Here is a 17,450-nt window from a genome sequence, read left to right as displayed (position 1 = left end):
CCATCCAAAGTACCGGATGCTTTAGTACTTCGAAATTAATATCATGTCCGAAGGAGGATCCCGGAATGATAGGGATATTCATATATGTATATTGTGAATGTCGGTTACCAGGTGTTCAATCCATATGAATGATATTTTTGTCTCTATGTATGGGACGTGTGTTTATGAGAACTGGAAATATGAAATCTTGTGGTCTATTAAAATTATGAAATGATTATTTATGTTAAACTAATGAACTCACCAACCTTTTGGTTGACACTTGAAAGCATGTTTATTCTCAGGTATGAAAGAAGTCTTCCGCTGTGCATTTGCTCAACTTAAAGATATTACTTGGAGTCATTCATAACATATTTTAAAAGACGTTGCATTCGAGTCGTTGAGTTCATTAGGATTATTATTAAATCAATTATAGTTAGATATATTATACATTGGTATGCACGCCGTCAACTTTCGATGTAATGAAAGATTGTCTTTTCAAAAACGAATGCAATATTTGTAAAATGTATCATATAGAGGTCAAGTACCTCGCGATGTAATCAACTGTTGTGAATCGTTTATAATCGATATGGACTTCGTCCGGATGGATTAGGACGGGTCTTCACAAGATTCGAGACCAGACCGTTTGTGATTCATGCTTTTGTAGTTGATGCTGAAGAGCTTGATTTTGGGAAGCACAGTGTTGATTTAAGCCAACTGATTCAAGAATCAGTAGACAAAAATTTTGAAGGGACGAGAATTCGACAGTGGGATATGAATTTTAATTCGATCGGGAAGGAGAAAGGGGGCGAGTTAGTTATGAAATTAGGGTTTCAAATTATGGATAAAGTGGGAGGGGTTGGGATTTATAATCAAGTTGAAGGGGCGAAATCGGCTAAGTCTAAGACTTTTTTGCCTTCGGTTGGGCGTAAACTGAAATGTCACGTTCATATTGATTATAAACGTTCCATATTAATTGATTTCGTCGCTAGGTTTTGACCTCTATATGAGACGTTTTTCAAAGACTGCATTCATTTTTAAAACAACCATAACCTTTATTTTATCGATAAAGATTTAAAAAACATTACGTAGAATATCAAATAATGATAATCTAAAATATACCGTTTACACACGACCATTACATAATGGTTTACAATAAGAATATATTACATCAAAAATAAGTTTCTTGAATGCAGTTTTTACACAATATCATACAAGCATGGACTCCAAATCTTGTCCTTATTTTAGTATGAACAGCAGAAGCTCTTAATAATCACTTGAGAATAAACATGCTTAAAACATCAACAAAAATGTTGGTGAGTTATAGGTTTAACCTATATATTATCAAATCATAATAATAGACCACAAGATTTCATTTTTATAACACATCTCATATCAGGCATTTCACAAACTGCATAGAGATAAAAATCATTCATATGTTGAACACCTGGTAACCGACGTTAACTTAATGCATAGAATATCCCCAAAACAGAACCTCTCGTCTGTATAATAATCTCGAAGTACTAAACCATCCATAACCTGAATAGGGGTTGTTAAGCCCAAAAGATCTATCTTTAGGATTCGCGTCAATTAGGGGCCATTTCCCTAATTCTTAGGTTACCAGACTTGAAGGGCGATATTCGGTTTAATAATCCAACCATAGAATGTAGTTTTGCGTACTTGTGTCTATTTTGTAAAACATGTATAAAGCTGCATGTATTCTCATCCCAAAAAAATATTAGATTATAAAAGTGGGACTATAACTCACTTTCACAGATTTTTTACTTCGTCGAGAAGTAAGACTTAGCCACTGGTTGATTCACGAACCTATAACAAATATGTACATATATATCAATTTATGATCGGAATATATTCCCAACATTTTTTATTACGTTTTTACGATTTAAGTTTGTTAAGTTAGCAGTCCTCGTTAGTAACCTACAACTAGTTGTCCACAGTTAGATGTACAAAAATAAATCAATATATATATATATATATATATATATATATATATATATATATATATATATATATATATATATATATATATCTTGAATCAATCTACGATCCAGTGTATACACGTCTCAGGCTAGATCACAACTCAAAGTATATATATTTTTGGAATCAACCTCAACCCTGTATAGCTAACTCAAACATTACTGCATATAGAGTGTCTATGGTTGTTCCAAATAATATATATATATATATATATGGGTCGATATGATATGTCAAAACATTGTATACGTGTCTATGGTATCCCAAGATTACATAATATGTATAATACAATATAAATTAGTTAGGATATGTTTAGTCTAGATTTGTTACAAAATTTTCGTAGCTAAAACTAGCAAGTTTATCCAATTTTGTTTTACCCGTCATTTCTTCGTTTCAAATCCGTTTTGAGTGATTCAAGTTGCTATGGTTTCATAATGAACTGAAATTTATGAAACTAAACAGAAAATTTATAAGTTTATAGTCGGAAATACAGGTTACAAGTCATTTTTTAAAGAGGTAGTCATTTCCGTCGAAAAAACGACATCTTGATGACCATTTTGAAAAACATACTTCCACTTTGTGTTTAACCATGATTTTTGGATACAGTATCATGTTCATATGTAATATCATTTTTCCAGAAAACAAACTTCCAATTCAAAGATTAAGATACTTTTTATTTTTTTAACCCAAAACAGCCCCCGATTTCACTACGACGGCGTATGTCCGGTTTTACGGTGTTCTTCGTGTTTCCAGGTTTTAAATCATTAAGTTAGCATATCATATAGATATAGAACATGTTTTTAGTTGATTTTTAAAAGTCAAGTTAGAAGGATTAACTTTGTTTGCGAACAAGTTTAGAATTAACTAAACTATATTCTAGTGATTACATGTTCAAATCTTCGAATAAGATAGTTTTATATATATGAATCGAATGATGTTATGAACATCATTACTACCTTAAGTTTAGTAGGTAAACCTACTAGAAGTGACAAAAATTGATCTAGCTTCAAATAATTCTTGGATGGCTTGAAAGTTCTTGAAGTAGAATCATGACACGAAAACAAGTTCAAGTAAGATTTCCACTCGAAATAAGATAGTTATAGTTATAGAAATTAAATCAAAGTTTGAATATGAGTATTACCTTGTATTAGAAAGATATCTTACTATAAATAAGAAAGATTTATTGAGCTTAGATGATTACTTGGATTGGATTAGAAAGCTTGGAAGTAATCTTGCAAACTTGATAGTATTCTTGATTTTATGAAACTAGAACTTATAGAATTTATGAAGAACACTTAGAACTTGAAGATAGAACTTAAGAGAGATCAATTAGATGAAGAAAATTGAAGAAATAAAGTGTTTGTAGGTGTTTTTGGTCTTTGGTATATGGATTAAATATAAAGGATGTGTAAGTTTGTTTTCATGTAAATAATTCATGAATGATTTATAATATTTTTTGTAATTTTGTGAGATATTTCAAGCTAGTTGCCAAATGATGGTTACCACATGTTTAATGACTCACATGGGCTGCTAAGTAGCTGATGATTGAGTGTATATACCAATAGTATATACATCTTAGAAGCTGTGTATTGTACGCGTACGAATACGAGTGCATACGAGTAGAATTGTTGATGAAAATGAATGAGGATGTAATTGTAAGCATTTTTGTTAAGTAGAAGTACTTTGATACGTGTCTTGAAGTCTTTCAAATATGTACTAATACATCTAAATACACTACATGTATATACATTTTAACTGAGTCGTTAAGTCATCGTTAGTCGTTACATGTAAGTGTTGTTTTGAAACCTTTAAGTTAACGATCTTGTTAAATGTAATTAATTCATTGTTATTATACTTAAATGAGATGTTAAATTGTTATGTTAACATGATAACATGGTGTATGAATGTGATGATCGCTCCAAATCGATATGGACGAACACGTCATTCATCGATTTCATTGCGAGGTATTTGACCTCTATATGATACGTTTTGTAAATATTGCATTCTTTTGAAAAGGCACACTATAAATAAATATTTAAATCAAAGGTTTTCGACATCTGATGATTTCTACATATAGACAATCACCGTAATATAATAGTTTATAATTGTACTTCCGTTGACAATGCAGTCAAAATATGATACATGGTGATGATTTGGTGAATGCAACGTTTCCTTGAAAAATATGTCATGTAAGACTCCATGCACATAGCTTGTCTAATATATAAGCAAACAGCAGAAGACTTCTAGGAAACCTGAGAATAAACATGCTAACAAGTGTCAACATAAAGGTTGGTGAGTTCATAGTTTTAATGTTGCGCATAATCTGTATATAAAGGTGAATCACAAGTTTTCAGTTGTTTCATCCAGAAACGTTTATCAAAATATTCTACAAGATTGAGCACCCTGGTAACTAAGCTTTAACGTTATAATAAGTACCTCTGTTTTAACATACATGCAACCAACATGTACAATACACGCAAACCAACGTGTACTAACCTCAAATAGCATATGTCTGTTTTATAGTTCAGGCTAGGGTTTCTATACCTGGAACAGACGGGGATGTCAAGCCCTATGGATCCATATACAACTACTCGCGCCCACCAGTTCTTCTAACTGGCAGTTACTAGTTACCAAAGGTAAGGGATTTTCGGTTCAAACTCGGTGTAGAAAAAAGTATGTACTTGTATCCATTGCGTTTAAAATAAAGTGCATGTATTCTCAGCCCAAAAATATAGATTGCAAAAGCATTTAAAAGGGGAGCAAATGAACTCACCTTAGCAGCACATAAAGTTGTTCACCGAAATGTGACCGAAACTCGGAATACCCAAATAACCGTAGATCTCAACCTAGAGAACATATGTTGGTCAATAAATGTTTAACAAGCTAGGTCTGGTCATAGTGTATCACAATCCTAATGCTCGAGATCGACATACAGAAGTTATCCAAAGTCGTTTCAAAAGGTCAATTTTGACAATAGTTCAACAAAACGAGACGTGCCTTATATAAGGATTCATTTACTCGGCTAGTAGTATTCAAAATCCAATTTATCAATCTCATAAACAAGTTGTTTAAATATTAATTGCAGATTCAAAAGCAATTTCAATTAACGTCAATCATAATTCAGTTGACCATATCTTTTGATTCGTTCATCGAAATCACGCGATTTCTAAATGAAAAATTATTGATTTTTCGCCAGCTTTCCAAAAACATGCATATCATATACCTTTTATTAGTAATATATGTATTTAATTCGTGATTCTTCATAAACTGTTTAACGACGAAATTTAGCATACTAGCATGCATAAACATATATATACTCGAGCACTAGACATGTATACACTATTAATATATAAAAGATAAGATATGAATGCTCACATGTCAATATTGCAGGAAAGTACGTAGACGCAACGGAGATGATAAACACTAGGTTAGACTAGCGAATAATACCCATGAACATTACCCATAATTTCCATAGCTATAACTCATAGTTTCCTTAGCTTAAACCCGTTTGAAAACTTGTTTTGAAAGTGATATGCTCATGAGTCGTTAAGTCATCGTTAGTCGTTACATGTAAGTGTTGTTTTGAAACCTTTAAGTTAACGATCTTGTTAAATGTAATTAATTCATTGTTATTATACTTAAATGAGATGTTAAATTGTTATGTTAACATGATAACATGGTGTATGAATATATCTTAACATCATATATATATATATATATGTTAAAATACTATTACAACGATAATCGTTACGTATATATATTATTTCGAAATTCTTAAGTTAGTAGTCTTGTTTTACATATGTAGTTCATTGTTAATATACTTAATGATATATATAATTATCATTTTATCATGTTAAATATAGTGTAACAATATCTTAATATGATACATATGTATCTAGTAAGACGTTGTTATAACGATAATCGTTATATATATCGTTTCGAGTTTCTTAACTTAGTAGTCTCATTTTTATGTATATAACTCATTGTTAATATACCTAGTGATATACTTACTTATCATAATATCATTTTAACTATATATATATATATATATATCCATATATATATATATCATCATATAGTTTTTACAAGTTTTAACGTTCGTGAATCGCCGGTCAACTTGGGTGGTCAATTGTCTACATGACACTCATTTCAAATAATCAAGTCTTAACAAGTTTGATTGCTTAAGATGTTGGAAACATTTAATCATGTAAATATCAATTTCATTTAATATATATAAACATGAAAAAGTTCAGGTCACTACAGTACCTACCCGTTAAATAAATTTCGTCCCGAAATTTTAAGCTGTAGAAGGTGTTGACAAATCTTCTGGAAATAGGTGCGGGTATTTCTTCTTCATCTGATCTTCACACTCCCAGGTGAACTCGGGTCCTCTACGAGCATTCCATCGAACCTTAACAATTGGTATCTTGTTTTGCTTAAGTCTTTTAACCTCACGATCCATTATTTCGACGGGTTCTTCAATAAATTGAAGTTTTTCGTTGATTTGGATTTCGTCTAATGGAATAGTGAGATCTTCTTTAGCAAAACATTTCTTCAAATTCGAGACATTGAAAGTGTTATGTACAGCCATGAGTTGTTGAGGAAACTCAAGTTGGTAAGCTACTGGTCCGACACGATCTATAATCTTGAATGGTCCAATGTACCTTGGATTTAGTTTCCCCCGTTTACCAAATCGAACAATGCCTTTCCAAGGTGAAACCTTAAGCATGACCATCTCTCCAATCTCAAATTCTATATCTTTTCTTTTACTGTCCGCGTAGCTCTTTTGTCGAATCTGGACAGTTTTCAATCGTTGTTGAATTTAGATGATTTTCTTGGTAGTTTCTTGTATTATCTCCGGACCCGTAATCTGTCTATCCCCCACTTCACTCCAACAAATCGGAGACCTGCACTTTCTACCATAAAGTGCTTCAAACGGCGCCATCCCAATACTCGAATGGTAACTGTTGTTGTAGGAAAATTCTGCTAACGGTAGGTGTCGATCCCAACTGTTTCCGAAATCGATAACGCATGCTCGTAGCATGTCTTCAAGGGTCTGTATCGTCCTTTCACTTTGCCCATCAGTTTGTGGATGATAAGTAGTACTCATGTCTAGACGAGTCCCCAATGCTTGTTGCAGTGTCTGCCAAAACCTTGAAACAAATCTGCCATCCCTATCAGAGACAATAGAGATTGGTATTCCATGTCTGGAGACAACTTCCTTTAAATATAATCGCGCCAACTTCTCCATTTTATCATCTTCTCTCATTGGCAGAAAGTGTGCTGATTTGGTAAGACTATCGACTATTACCCAAATAGTATCATAACCACTTGCAGTTCTTGGCAATTTAGTAATGAAATCCATGGTAATATTTTCCCATTTCCATTCTGGGATTTCAGATTGTTGAAGTAGACCTGATGGTTTCTGATGTTCAGCTTTGACCTTAGAACACGTCAAACATTCTCCTACATATCTCGCAATATCGGCTTTCATACCCGACCACCAAAAATGTTTCTTGAGGTACTTGTACATCTTTCTCGCTCCTGGATGTATTGAGTATCTGGTTTTATGTGCTTCCCCAAGTACCATTTTTCTCACATCTCCAAACTTTGGTACCCAAATTCTTTCGGCTCTATACCGGGTTCTGTCTTCTCGAATATTAAGGTGTTTCTCCGATCCTTTGGGTATTTCATTCTTCAAATTCCCTTCTTTTACGACACCATGTTGCGCCTCCTTTATTTGAGTAGTAAAGTTAGTACGAATAATTATATTCATAGCTTTTACCCGCATAGGTTCTCTGTCCTTTCTAATCAAAGTGTCTGCTACCACATTCGCCTTCCCCGGATGGTAACGAATCTCGAAATCGTAATCATTCAATAACTCAATCCACCTACGCTGCCTCATGTTTAGTTGTTTCTGATTAAATATGTGTTGAAGACTTTTGTGATCGGTATATATAATACTTTTTACCCCATATAAGTAGTGCCTCCAAGTCTTTAATGCAAAAAAAACCGCGCCTAATTCCAAATCATGCGTCGTATAATTCTGCTCGTGAATCTTCAATTGTCTAGATGCATAAGCAATTACTTTCGTTCGTTGCATTAATATACAACCGAGACCTTGCTTTGAGGCGTCACAATATATCACAAAATCATCATTCCCTTCAGGCAATGAAAATATAGGTGCCGTAGTTAACTTTTCCTTCAACAATTGAAACACTTTCTCCTGCTCATCCTTCCATTCAAACTTCTTCCCTTTATGCGTTAATGCAGTCAAGGGTTTTGCTATTTTGGAAAAATCTTGGATGAATCTTCTGTAGTAACCAGCCAGTCCTAAAAATTGGCGTATATGCTTTAGAGTTTTTGGAGGTTTTCCACTTCTCAACGGTTTCAATCTTTGCCGGATCCACCTGAATACCTTCTTTGTTCACTATGTGACCGAGGAATTGAACTTTTTCCAACCAAAATGTACACTTTGAAAACTTAGCGTACAGTTTTTCTTTCCTCAACAACTCTAACACTTTTCTCAAATGTTCTTCGTGCTCTTGATCATTCTTTGAGTAGATTAGTATGTCATCGATGAAGACAACAACAAACTTGTCAAGATATGGCCCACACACTCAGTTCATGAGGTCTATGAACACAGCTGGTGTGTTAGTTAAACCAAACGGCATAACCATAAACTCGTAATGACCGTAACGCGTCCTAAAAGCAGTCTTCGGAATATCATCCTCCTTCACCCGCATTTGATGATATCCAGAACGTAAATCAATCTTCGAATAAACTGACGAACCTTGTAGTTGATCAAATAAGTCGTCGATTCTCGGTAGTGGGTAACGGTTCTTGATGGTAAGTTTGTTCAACTCTCGGTAGTCGATACACAACCTGAATGTACCATCTTTCTTCTTGACAAACAAAACAGGAGCTCCCCATGGTGATGTGCTTTGTCGAATGAAACCACGCTCTAAGAGTTCTTGTAATTGGCTTTGGAGTTCCTTCATTTCGCTGGGTGCGAGTCTGTATGGAGCACGAGCTATTGGTGCAGCTCCTGGTACGAGATCTATTTGAAATTCAACAGATCGGTGTGGAGGTAGTCCTGGTAATTCTTTCAGAAATACATCGGGAAATTCTTTTGCAACAGGAACATCATTGACGTTCTTTTCTTCGGGTTTGACTTCTTCGATGCGGGCTAGAACGGCATAGCAACCTTTTCTTATTAGTTTTTGCACCTTCAAATTACTAATAAGATTTAGCTTCGCGTTGCTCTTTCCTTCGTACACCATTAAGGGTTTTCCTTTTTCTCTTACAATGCGAATCGCATTTTTGTAACATACGATTTTCGCTCTCTCCTTTTTCAACCAGTCCATGCCGATTATCACATCAAAACTCCCTAACTCTACTAGTATCAAATCAATCTTAAACGTTTCTCTAACCAGTTTAATTTCTCGATTTTGACATATCTTATCTGCTGTAATTAATTTACCGTTTGCTAATTCGAGTAAAAATTTATTATCCAAAGGCGTCAATGGACAACTTATTTTAGCACAGAAATCCTTACTCATGTAGCTTCTATCCGCACCCGAATCAAATAAAACATAAGCAGATGTATTGTCAATAAGAAACGTACCCGTAACAAACTCCGGGTCTTCCTGCGCTTCAACCACATTAATGTTGAAGACTCTTCCTCGGCCTTTCCCATATTATCCCCCTGATTTGGATACGCATTTTTGTAATGGCCCTTCTTCCCGCATTCGAAACAGGTAATGTCGAAACCTTGTGTTCGTAATCCTTTAAGCTCTACTTTGAGCTTATTGACCTCGTTTCTAGGACGATACTGCTCAGTCATCAGATGTTTGAATGCTGACCACGGTAGTGCGTACGCAGCATCTTGTCCCACTTGCTCTAGGTATGTATTCCACCATGTTAACGCAGTACTTGTGAAGGTATGCGTAGCGTACTTTACTTTGTCTTCTTCAGTACACTTACTTATGGCAAACACTGATTCAACCTTTTCGGTCTACCGTTTCAATCCGATTGGACCCTCGGTTCCATCGAATTCCAAAGATTTACAGACGATGAATTCTTTGTAGGAGCATCCTACACGATTTCTTGTGGCGTTATTTGTATTGCTAGATTTAGAGTTATTGTTGTTGTTTTGCATTGCAGCCTGTACCGCGGCTATGTTTGCTGCAAGGAAAACACGGAAGTCTTCCTCGCTCATGTTCAAATTCTGACGAGTCGTCGGTGCCATTTCCTTCAAAAATAGCTCAAAAGAATTAAGTTAATCATATAGAATATTAAGAGTAGTCAATAGTATTTCGTAGCATAATATGAACTCAATAAAAGCTTTTTCTTCATATTAGCATTTTATAGTTTTAATTCGAGTAGTACCTACCCGTTAAGTTCATACTTAGTAGCTAATATACAATTCAACTACTACAATTCTATATGAAAAACTGATTATAATAATATTTCGCGTTCAAACTTTTATACAATATTTTACAAACTTACAATACCGCTATTATACATATAGTATGAAATATAGCACACGATAACTTTGATATAAAATAGTTGTGACAATAATCCTAGTTAATACGCAAATCGTTCAGCAAAGGTAATAAAAACACGTAATTCATAAGTCCAGAAACAAGTCATGCATTCTGGTTTTACTAAGACTACTTCCCATCCTTGTCTTGTGGAACATAACCATTGTGGCCGTTGACAAGACAGCATGTTGTAACGTCGTCATAGGGACGAGGGTTTCGTAATGTCCAACATCCCCGTAATAATCTAAAAACCTTGTTTCTCACCCCAACTACTGAATCTGTCACTTGTGGGAAGGTTTTATTTAAAAGTTGTAATCCGATGTTCTTTTTCTCACTTTGGTGAGAAGCGAACATCACTAACCCATAAGCATAACATGCTTCTTTATGTTGCATGTTAGAAGCTCTTTCTAACTCACAAAGTCCAATGTTTGGATATGTTGAGTCAAAATAGGTTCTTAACTCGTAGCGTAAAATTGCATTTGGGTTCCCCGCATTTAACGCTTTAAATAAAAAACGGCATAACTTACGGTGTCCCCAATGTGATAAACCCCATCTTTCAAATGAAAGCCTTTTATAAACTAAGGCATGCCTGGAATGTTCATCAAATGTTCTACACACTAATTTCGCCGTAAATAATTGTGCCGATGAATTCTGACCGACTTTAGACAAGATTTCATCAATCATGTCCCCGGGTAGGTCTTCTAAAATTTTTGGTTGTCTATCCTTAACATCCATTTTTGTTTTAATACTGTAAAAATAGACGAGGGTTAGATTTGTAAAAGATAATTATCAAATAATACAAGAAATTTTCACATACAACAAGAAAAGTACAAGCACACTTATTTTACATATTTTACACCTCATGATTACAACTCTTTATTCCGACTCACTAGTTTCTTCCTCTTCGGACCTGTTTCGTTTTGCTAATTTTCTAGGGATATATGATGTTCCTCTAATACGAGCCGTTGTTTTCACAAATGGTTTAGAAAAACCTGGTGGCTTAGAGGTTCCCGGGTTATTGTTACAACTTAAGAAATACGGGTGTTGACGATACATATAAAGTTCATCGGGGTTGGAATCAGGTTTCTCTATTTTGATGCCTTTCCCTTATTATTTTCTTTTGCCTTTTCAAATTGGGTCGAGGTAATTTCTATAACATCATCGGAATCCACATCGGGATCCGATTCATCGGAAAATTGGTAATCTTCCCAATATTTTTCTTCCTCGGCGGAAACAACATTGACCATTTTTAACTTTGGTCCATTGTTTGAGAATTTTCTTTTATTTATCTGTTTTTCTATGGTTCCTAATATTTCCTCCTCCGGAACCACTTCTTCCGGTTCCTCCTCTTCCGGTTCCTCCTCTTCCGGTTCCTCTTCGGGAATTTGTGAATCTTCCCAAACTATATTCGACTCTTCATTATTATTAGGTGAGTCGATGGGATTTGTACTAGAGGTAGACATCTAACACACAATATCAAACACGTTTAAGAGATTAATATATCACATAATATTTACATGTTAACAATATATAGTTTCCAACAAAAATGTTAAGCAATCGTTTTTCAAGTAAACACGGTCGAAGTCAAGACTCACTAATGCATCCTAACGAACTCGATAAGACACACTAATGCAAATTTCTGGTTCTCTAAGACCAACGCTCGGATACCAACTGAAATGTCCCGTTCATATTGATTATAAACGTTCCATATTAATTGATTTCGTCGCGAGGTTTTGACCTCTATACGAGACATTTTTCAAAGACTGCATTCATTTTTAAAATAACCATAACCTTTATTTTATCGATAAAGGTTTAAAAAGCATTACGTAGATTATCAAATAATGATAATCTAAAATATAGCGTTTACACACGACCATTACATAATGGTTTACAATAAGAATATATTACATCAAAAATAAGTTTCTTGAATGCAGTTTTTACACAATATCATACAAGCATGGACTCCAAATCTTGTCCTTATTTTAGTATGCAACAGCGGAAGCTCTTAATAATCACCTGAGAATAAACATGCTTAAAACATCAACAAAAATGTTGGTGAGTTATAGGTTTAACCTATATATTATCAAATCATAATAATAGACTACACGATTTCATTTTTATAACACATCTCATATCAGGCATTTCGCAAACTGCATAAAGATAAAAATCATTCATATGTTGAACACCTGGTAACCGACGTTAACTTAATGCATAGAATATCCCCAAAACAGAACCCCTCGTCTGTATAATAATCTCAAAGTACTAAACCATCCATAACCTGAATGGGGGTTGTTAAGCCCAATAGATCTATCTTTAGGATTCGCGTCAATTAGGGTCCATTTCCCTAATTCTTAGGTTACCAGACTTGAAGGGCGATATTCGGTTTAATAATCCAACCATAGAATGTAGTTTTGCGTACTTGTGTCTATTTTGTAAAACATTTATAAAGCTGCATGTATTCTCATCCCAAAAAAATATTAGATTGTAAAAGTGGGACTATAACTCACTTTCACAGATTTTTACTTCGTCGGGAAGTAAGACTTGACCACTGGTCTATTCACGAACCTATAACACATATGTACATATATATCAATTTATGATCAGAATATATTCACAACATTTTTTATTACGTTTTTATGATTTAAGTTTGTTAAGTTAGCAGTCCTCGTTAGTAACCTACAACTAGTTGTCCACAGTTAGATGTACAGAAATAAATCAATATATATATATATATATATATATATATATATATATATATATATATATATATATATATATATATATATATATATATATATATATATATATATCTTGAATCAATCCACGACCCAGTGTATACACGTCTCAGGCTAGATCACAACTCAAAGTATATATATTTTTGGAATCAACCTCAACCCTGTATAGCTAACTCAAACATTACTGCATATAGAGTGTCTATGGTTGTTCCAAATAATATATATAGATGGGTCGATATGATATGTCAAAACATTGTATACGTGTCTATGGTATCCCAAGATTTCATAATATGTATAATACAATATAAATTAGTTAGGATATTGATATTACGAGAAAAATACATATTCTTACTCGCAATATTAATACGAAATGTTATGATTTCAATTGTATTTTAGTAATTTTCGGTTTATGACTTGTTAAAATGTGTGTAAAAATATAAAATGGCGAATGAAGTATTGTTGTGAAAAAGTGAAGATTTCAAGCTCAAAATGACGATAAAATGAAGATCTCTAGTAAGCAACAAAAGACTACAACATCATTGCTCAAGACAACGATGATTTGATCCAGATATCAAATTATGGGACGTTATATATATATATATATATATATATATATATATATATATATATATATATATATATATATATATTCATGTGCCTACTTGACCAACTTTAAGACCATGGGACGGTTGCTTTTAATTTTATTATAATTCTTCATCAACTTTCATCACTGTAAGCAGTCACATTCCATACTACTTTAATTTAATATGGAAAATAACTTGAAACTGCCTACTACCTATTCTATTTAATCGAAAGGCAGAAGGCAAACAAAAGGAGAGTAGTAGTTAGTTTTAGTTTATGATTGTAGACAGTAGCAAGTTAGAAAGCTAGAACACAACAAAAATATAGTCTCAACACTGTCCAAATTCCATTTCAAAAATACTCCGTACCAATTATTTCAACTTTCATTCTGTACCAATTTTAATTTCAAATGTAATAGGTTAGTTTCAATATTGTACGGGTATTATTGTTCGTGTGCACGGGTGCTGTTATTTCCATTTCTATCGTTTGCAGTTAATAAATTGAAGATTGTTTGTAAGTTGTTCACTTGTTCTATTTAATTTTTCATTATCGCTACTATCATTATTATTGTTATTATTATTAGTTGTAGCATTTTTATTACTATCATTTTGTTAGAATTATTATTATTGTTATTATTGCCATGTTTACTATATTATGTTTGTATTTTTACTCCTGTCCTATTATTATGATTAGCTAGTTTACTCTCGTGTTTGCTTAGATGTAGAACCCCTCAAATATGGATTGTTATCATTTAGAATACTAAAATGTAACTTAGATTATTTTTAATATTGTGCCTAGTTGAAAGAACCATTGTTATATAATTAGATATTTAACCCAATCACTTAATTTATTAGATAAAAATAGCGAAAGTTATTTTTATTGATATAGATTATGCTTTAACACTAAAAGTGGTTTAGACGAACTTATGGATAAATTATTAACACCAATTTAGAAATAAGATTCGGTGGTTTGAGTAATATTATAGTTCATATAATCGTGAAATTGTAATTGGGAAACCGTTATGATTTAAGTTTTGGCGAAAGTCAAAACTAGGCTAGGTCTCAATTTAGATAATCGGGGTATAGTTAACTATCTAAAATAAGATCCAATGAAAATTAGATTTAATTTTAATTAGTTAAGATTTTATATAAATTCGAAAGAAAAATATATAAAGTAAACATTTTAGAGTAATTACAAATGTTATTTAGATCAATTCTAGATATTGTATTCAATCAAAATATCCATTATTATATAAATTTAATACTTAATCCCCGTCACATAGTTTATTGAATCGTTTAGCGAAAGTTAAATTGGTGATATATAAAATATGCTTCAACACTATTTGTGATCTAGACAAAACGTAGGATTATATTCCTGCCAAAAATATAAGAATACATATTTGGTGATTTGGTGGTATTAAGATTTATATAGTCATGAAATTATAAGAAGGGAAACCATTTTAGTTTAAGTTTTAATGAAAGTTAAAACAAGGTTGAATCACATTTCGAATGATCGGGTATAGTTTGCTTTGTTAAGATGAGATTAGCGAAAGTTAAGTTGAATCTTAGTAAATCAAGACTTTATGAAATCGAGAGGTTATCACGAAGTTATATACTATATAATATTGTAATCAGACTTAACAATAATCCATGGTATATTGATTATGAATTGTCTATGATTCATATCAACGAGGGGGACGAAATCTAAGTAAATACGCTTTCTTGTATTTTTATTTATTGTAATTTTTATTATTATTTTAGTTAATTATATCCAAAACCAAAAACCAATTAAAACCCACTTAAAAGTATAATTAATTGTCATTAAATTCTTGAATACGCTTCTCCCTGTGGAACGAACTTGACTTGCCAGTATCTATTGCTGCACGATCGGGATCAGTTGCCCGTAGTGTGATAATATTTATTAGTTAGTTTAGTTGTAAAATTTAAAGGTCGGTTTTATCACATCAACTTTTTGGCGCCGCTGCCGGGGAGCGGTTTTGTTTAAAAGATTTTAATAGACTTTTAGTTATTCGATCCTTTCGTGGGAAGTTATTTTCACGAAAGTTACCTTCTTTATTTTTGTTTTTGTTTGTTCTGTTTTTCTTTTGTGGTGTGATTGCAGCTAGGTTACATGTATAATATGGCTGGGTATGATTATATGATTTTGGAAGCCATGTATGATGTCCAAAAATCGGGTGAATCGTCGGTTTTCATGGGTATGAATGATGATTGGTATATGGGTTCTTCAGAAGCTAGGGTTGAACTAAGAAGTGTTTGTGAGACTTATGGAGGTTACTATATGCCTGAGGAGTGTGATGAAAATCTTATATATCATTGTGACCCCATGGACCAACCATGGGATTATTATGAAGATGGTAACTCATCCTGGGATTCATCTCAACAACACTTTCAAGTTCAACAAGAAGAGGAGAGTCAGTCAAATTTGGAAAATGTAATTTTAAACTTCATAAGAATCGAGACTAAACGGAGCCAAAATTTGCAAGAAACACTAGCGGGCCAACAAGAATCCATTGAGCGTTTACAGAGGACCATGAGCAGTCTACTCCGGCAAATTGAAGAAAGGGAGCCGGACACTTTTCCGGCTAATTCACTAGCTGATTTAAGGGGTAATACGCAGATACCCGAGGTAGAGAGTGTTGAGCCTACCATTATTATACCACCTGCCACCCCAGTTATGTCCACATTTGAAATGCTTAAGTCAGATATTGATGAAGAAGAATCCTGGGATACAATTTTGTATTCATGGGATATTGATAATGATGAAGTTTTTATTCCGGAGATTGAAGTGGTGGAATCATCCGAAATCGTAGAGGGTGACGAACTTGATATAAAGGAACCACTTGAGGAATCCCCTCCTCATATGGATTCTATATATCCTCACGAAATTGGTATTTGGGAAACGGTGTATGAAGATCCATTTGGACAAGATCCACCTAAAAGAGTAAACTTTTTATTGCAAGCCACACTTAGAGAAGAGTTGTGCGTTGACTCTCGGGTTAAGTCATCCTTCTTCGGTCAACTGAAAAAGGAATTATATGATATATTATATACCACCCGAGGTGTAAATGAATGGCTCACTCTTCTGATTCGTGGAACTTTCTCCACTGATTTTACATGTCGTCCGATAAATATAGAAAAATTTGACCCCGCTAGGCAAAAATTATGGGGTCGAGTCGAGAAAACGACTCATTAAAAATCATGTTTGATTTGTGTTTTTCTTCACGTGTTTGAAAAAAAAATCAATAGGTTAAAAAAATTAAAAAAATTGTGTGCTTAAAATTTTTTTTTTTTTTTTAAAAAGTGTGATTATATATATATATATATATATATATATATATATATATATATATATATATATATATATATATATATATTAAATTTTGAACTTTTTTAAATAAATGTATTTAAAAATTTAATTATATAAAAAGTTAAAAAAAAAACGTGTGTTCATTTTTATTATTGTTTCTCAAAAATTTTAAAAATTTTAACTTTTTAATACATTAATTTTAAAAATTGAATTTTAAAATTTATGAACGGATAAAGATCAGGTATAAACAACCGAACTTTCCGTTATAAGAAATATAAATTTTATAAAT

At 33.0% G+C, this 17,450-nt stretch overlaps 1 pseudogene; it reads left to right on the top strand.

Annotated features, from left to right (window-relative positions):
* LOC139855152 (protein PLASTID MOVEMENT IMPAIRED 1-like) overlaps window positions 1-17,450 on the top strand; it is a 74,441-nt pseudogene that overhangs the window by 35,313 nt on the left and 21,678 nt on the right.

Source organism: Rutidosis leptorrhynchoides, chromosome 6 (assembly GCF_046630445.1).
Source record: "Rutidosis leptorrhynchoides isolate AG116_Rl617_1_P2 chromosome 6, CSIRO_AGI_Rlap_v1, whole genome shotgun sequence".
In the NCBI taxonomy this organism is placed as follows: domain Eukaryota; kingdom Viridiplantae; phylum Streptophyta; class Magnoliopsida; order Asterales; family Asteraceae; genus Rutidosis; species Rutidosis leptorrhynchoides.
The sequence above is the reverse complement of the archived record's forward strand: the minus strand, read 5'-3'. Positions and strand labels throughout refer to the sequence as shown.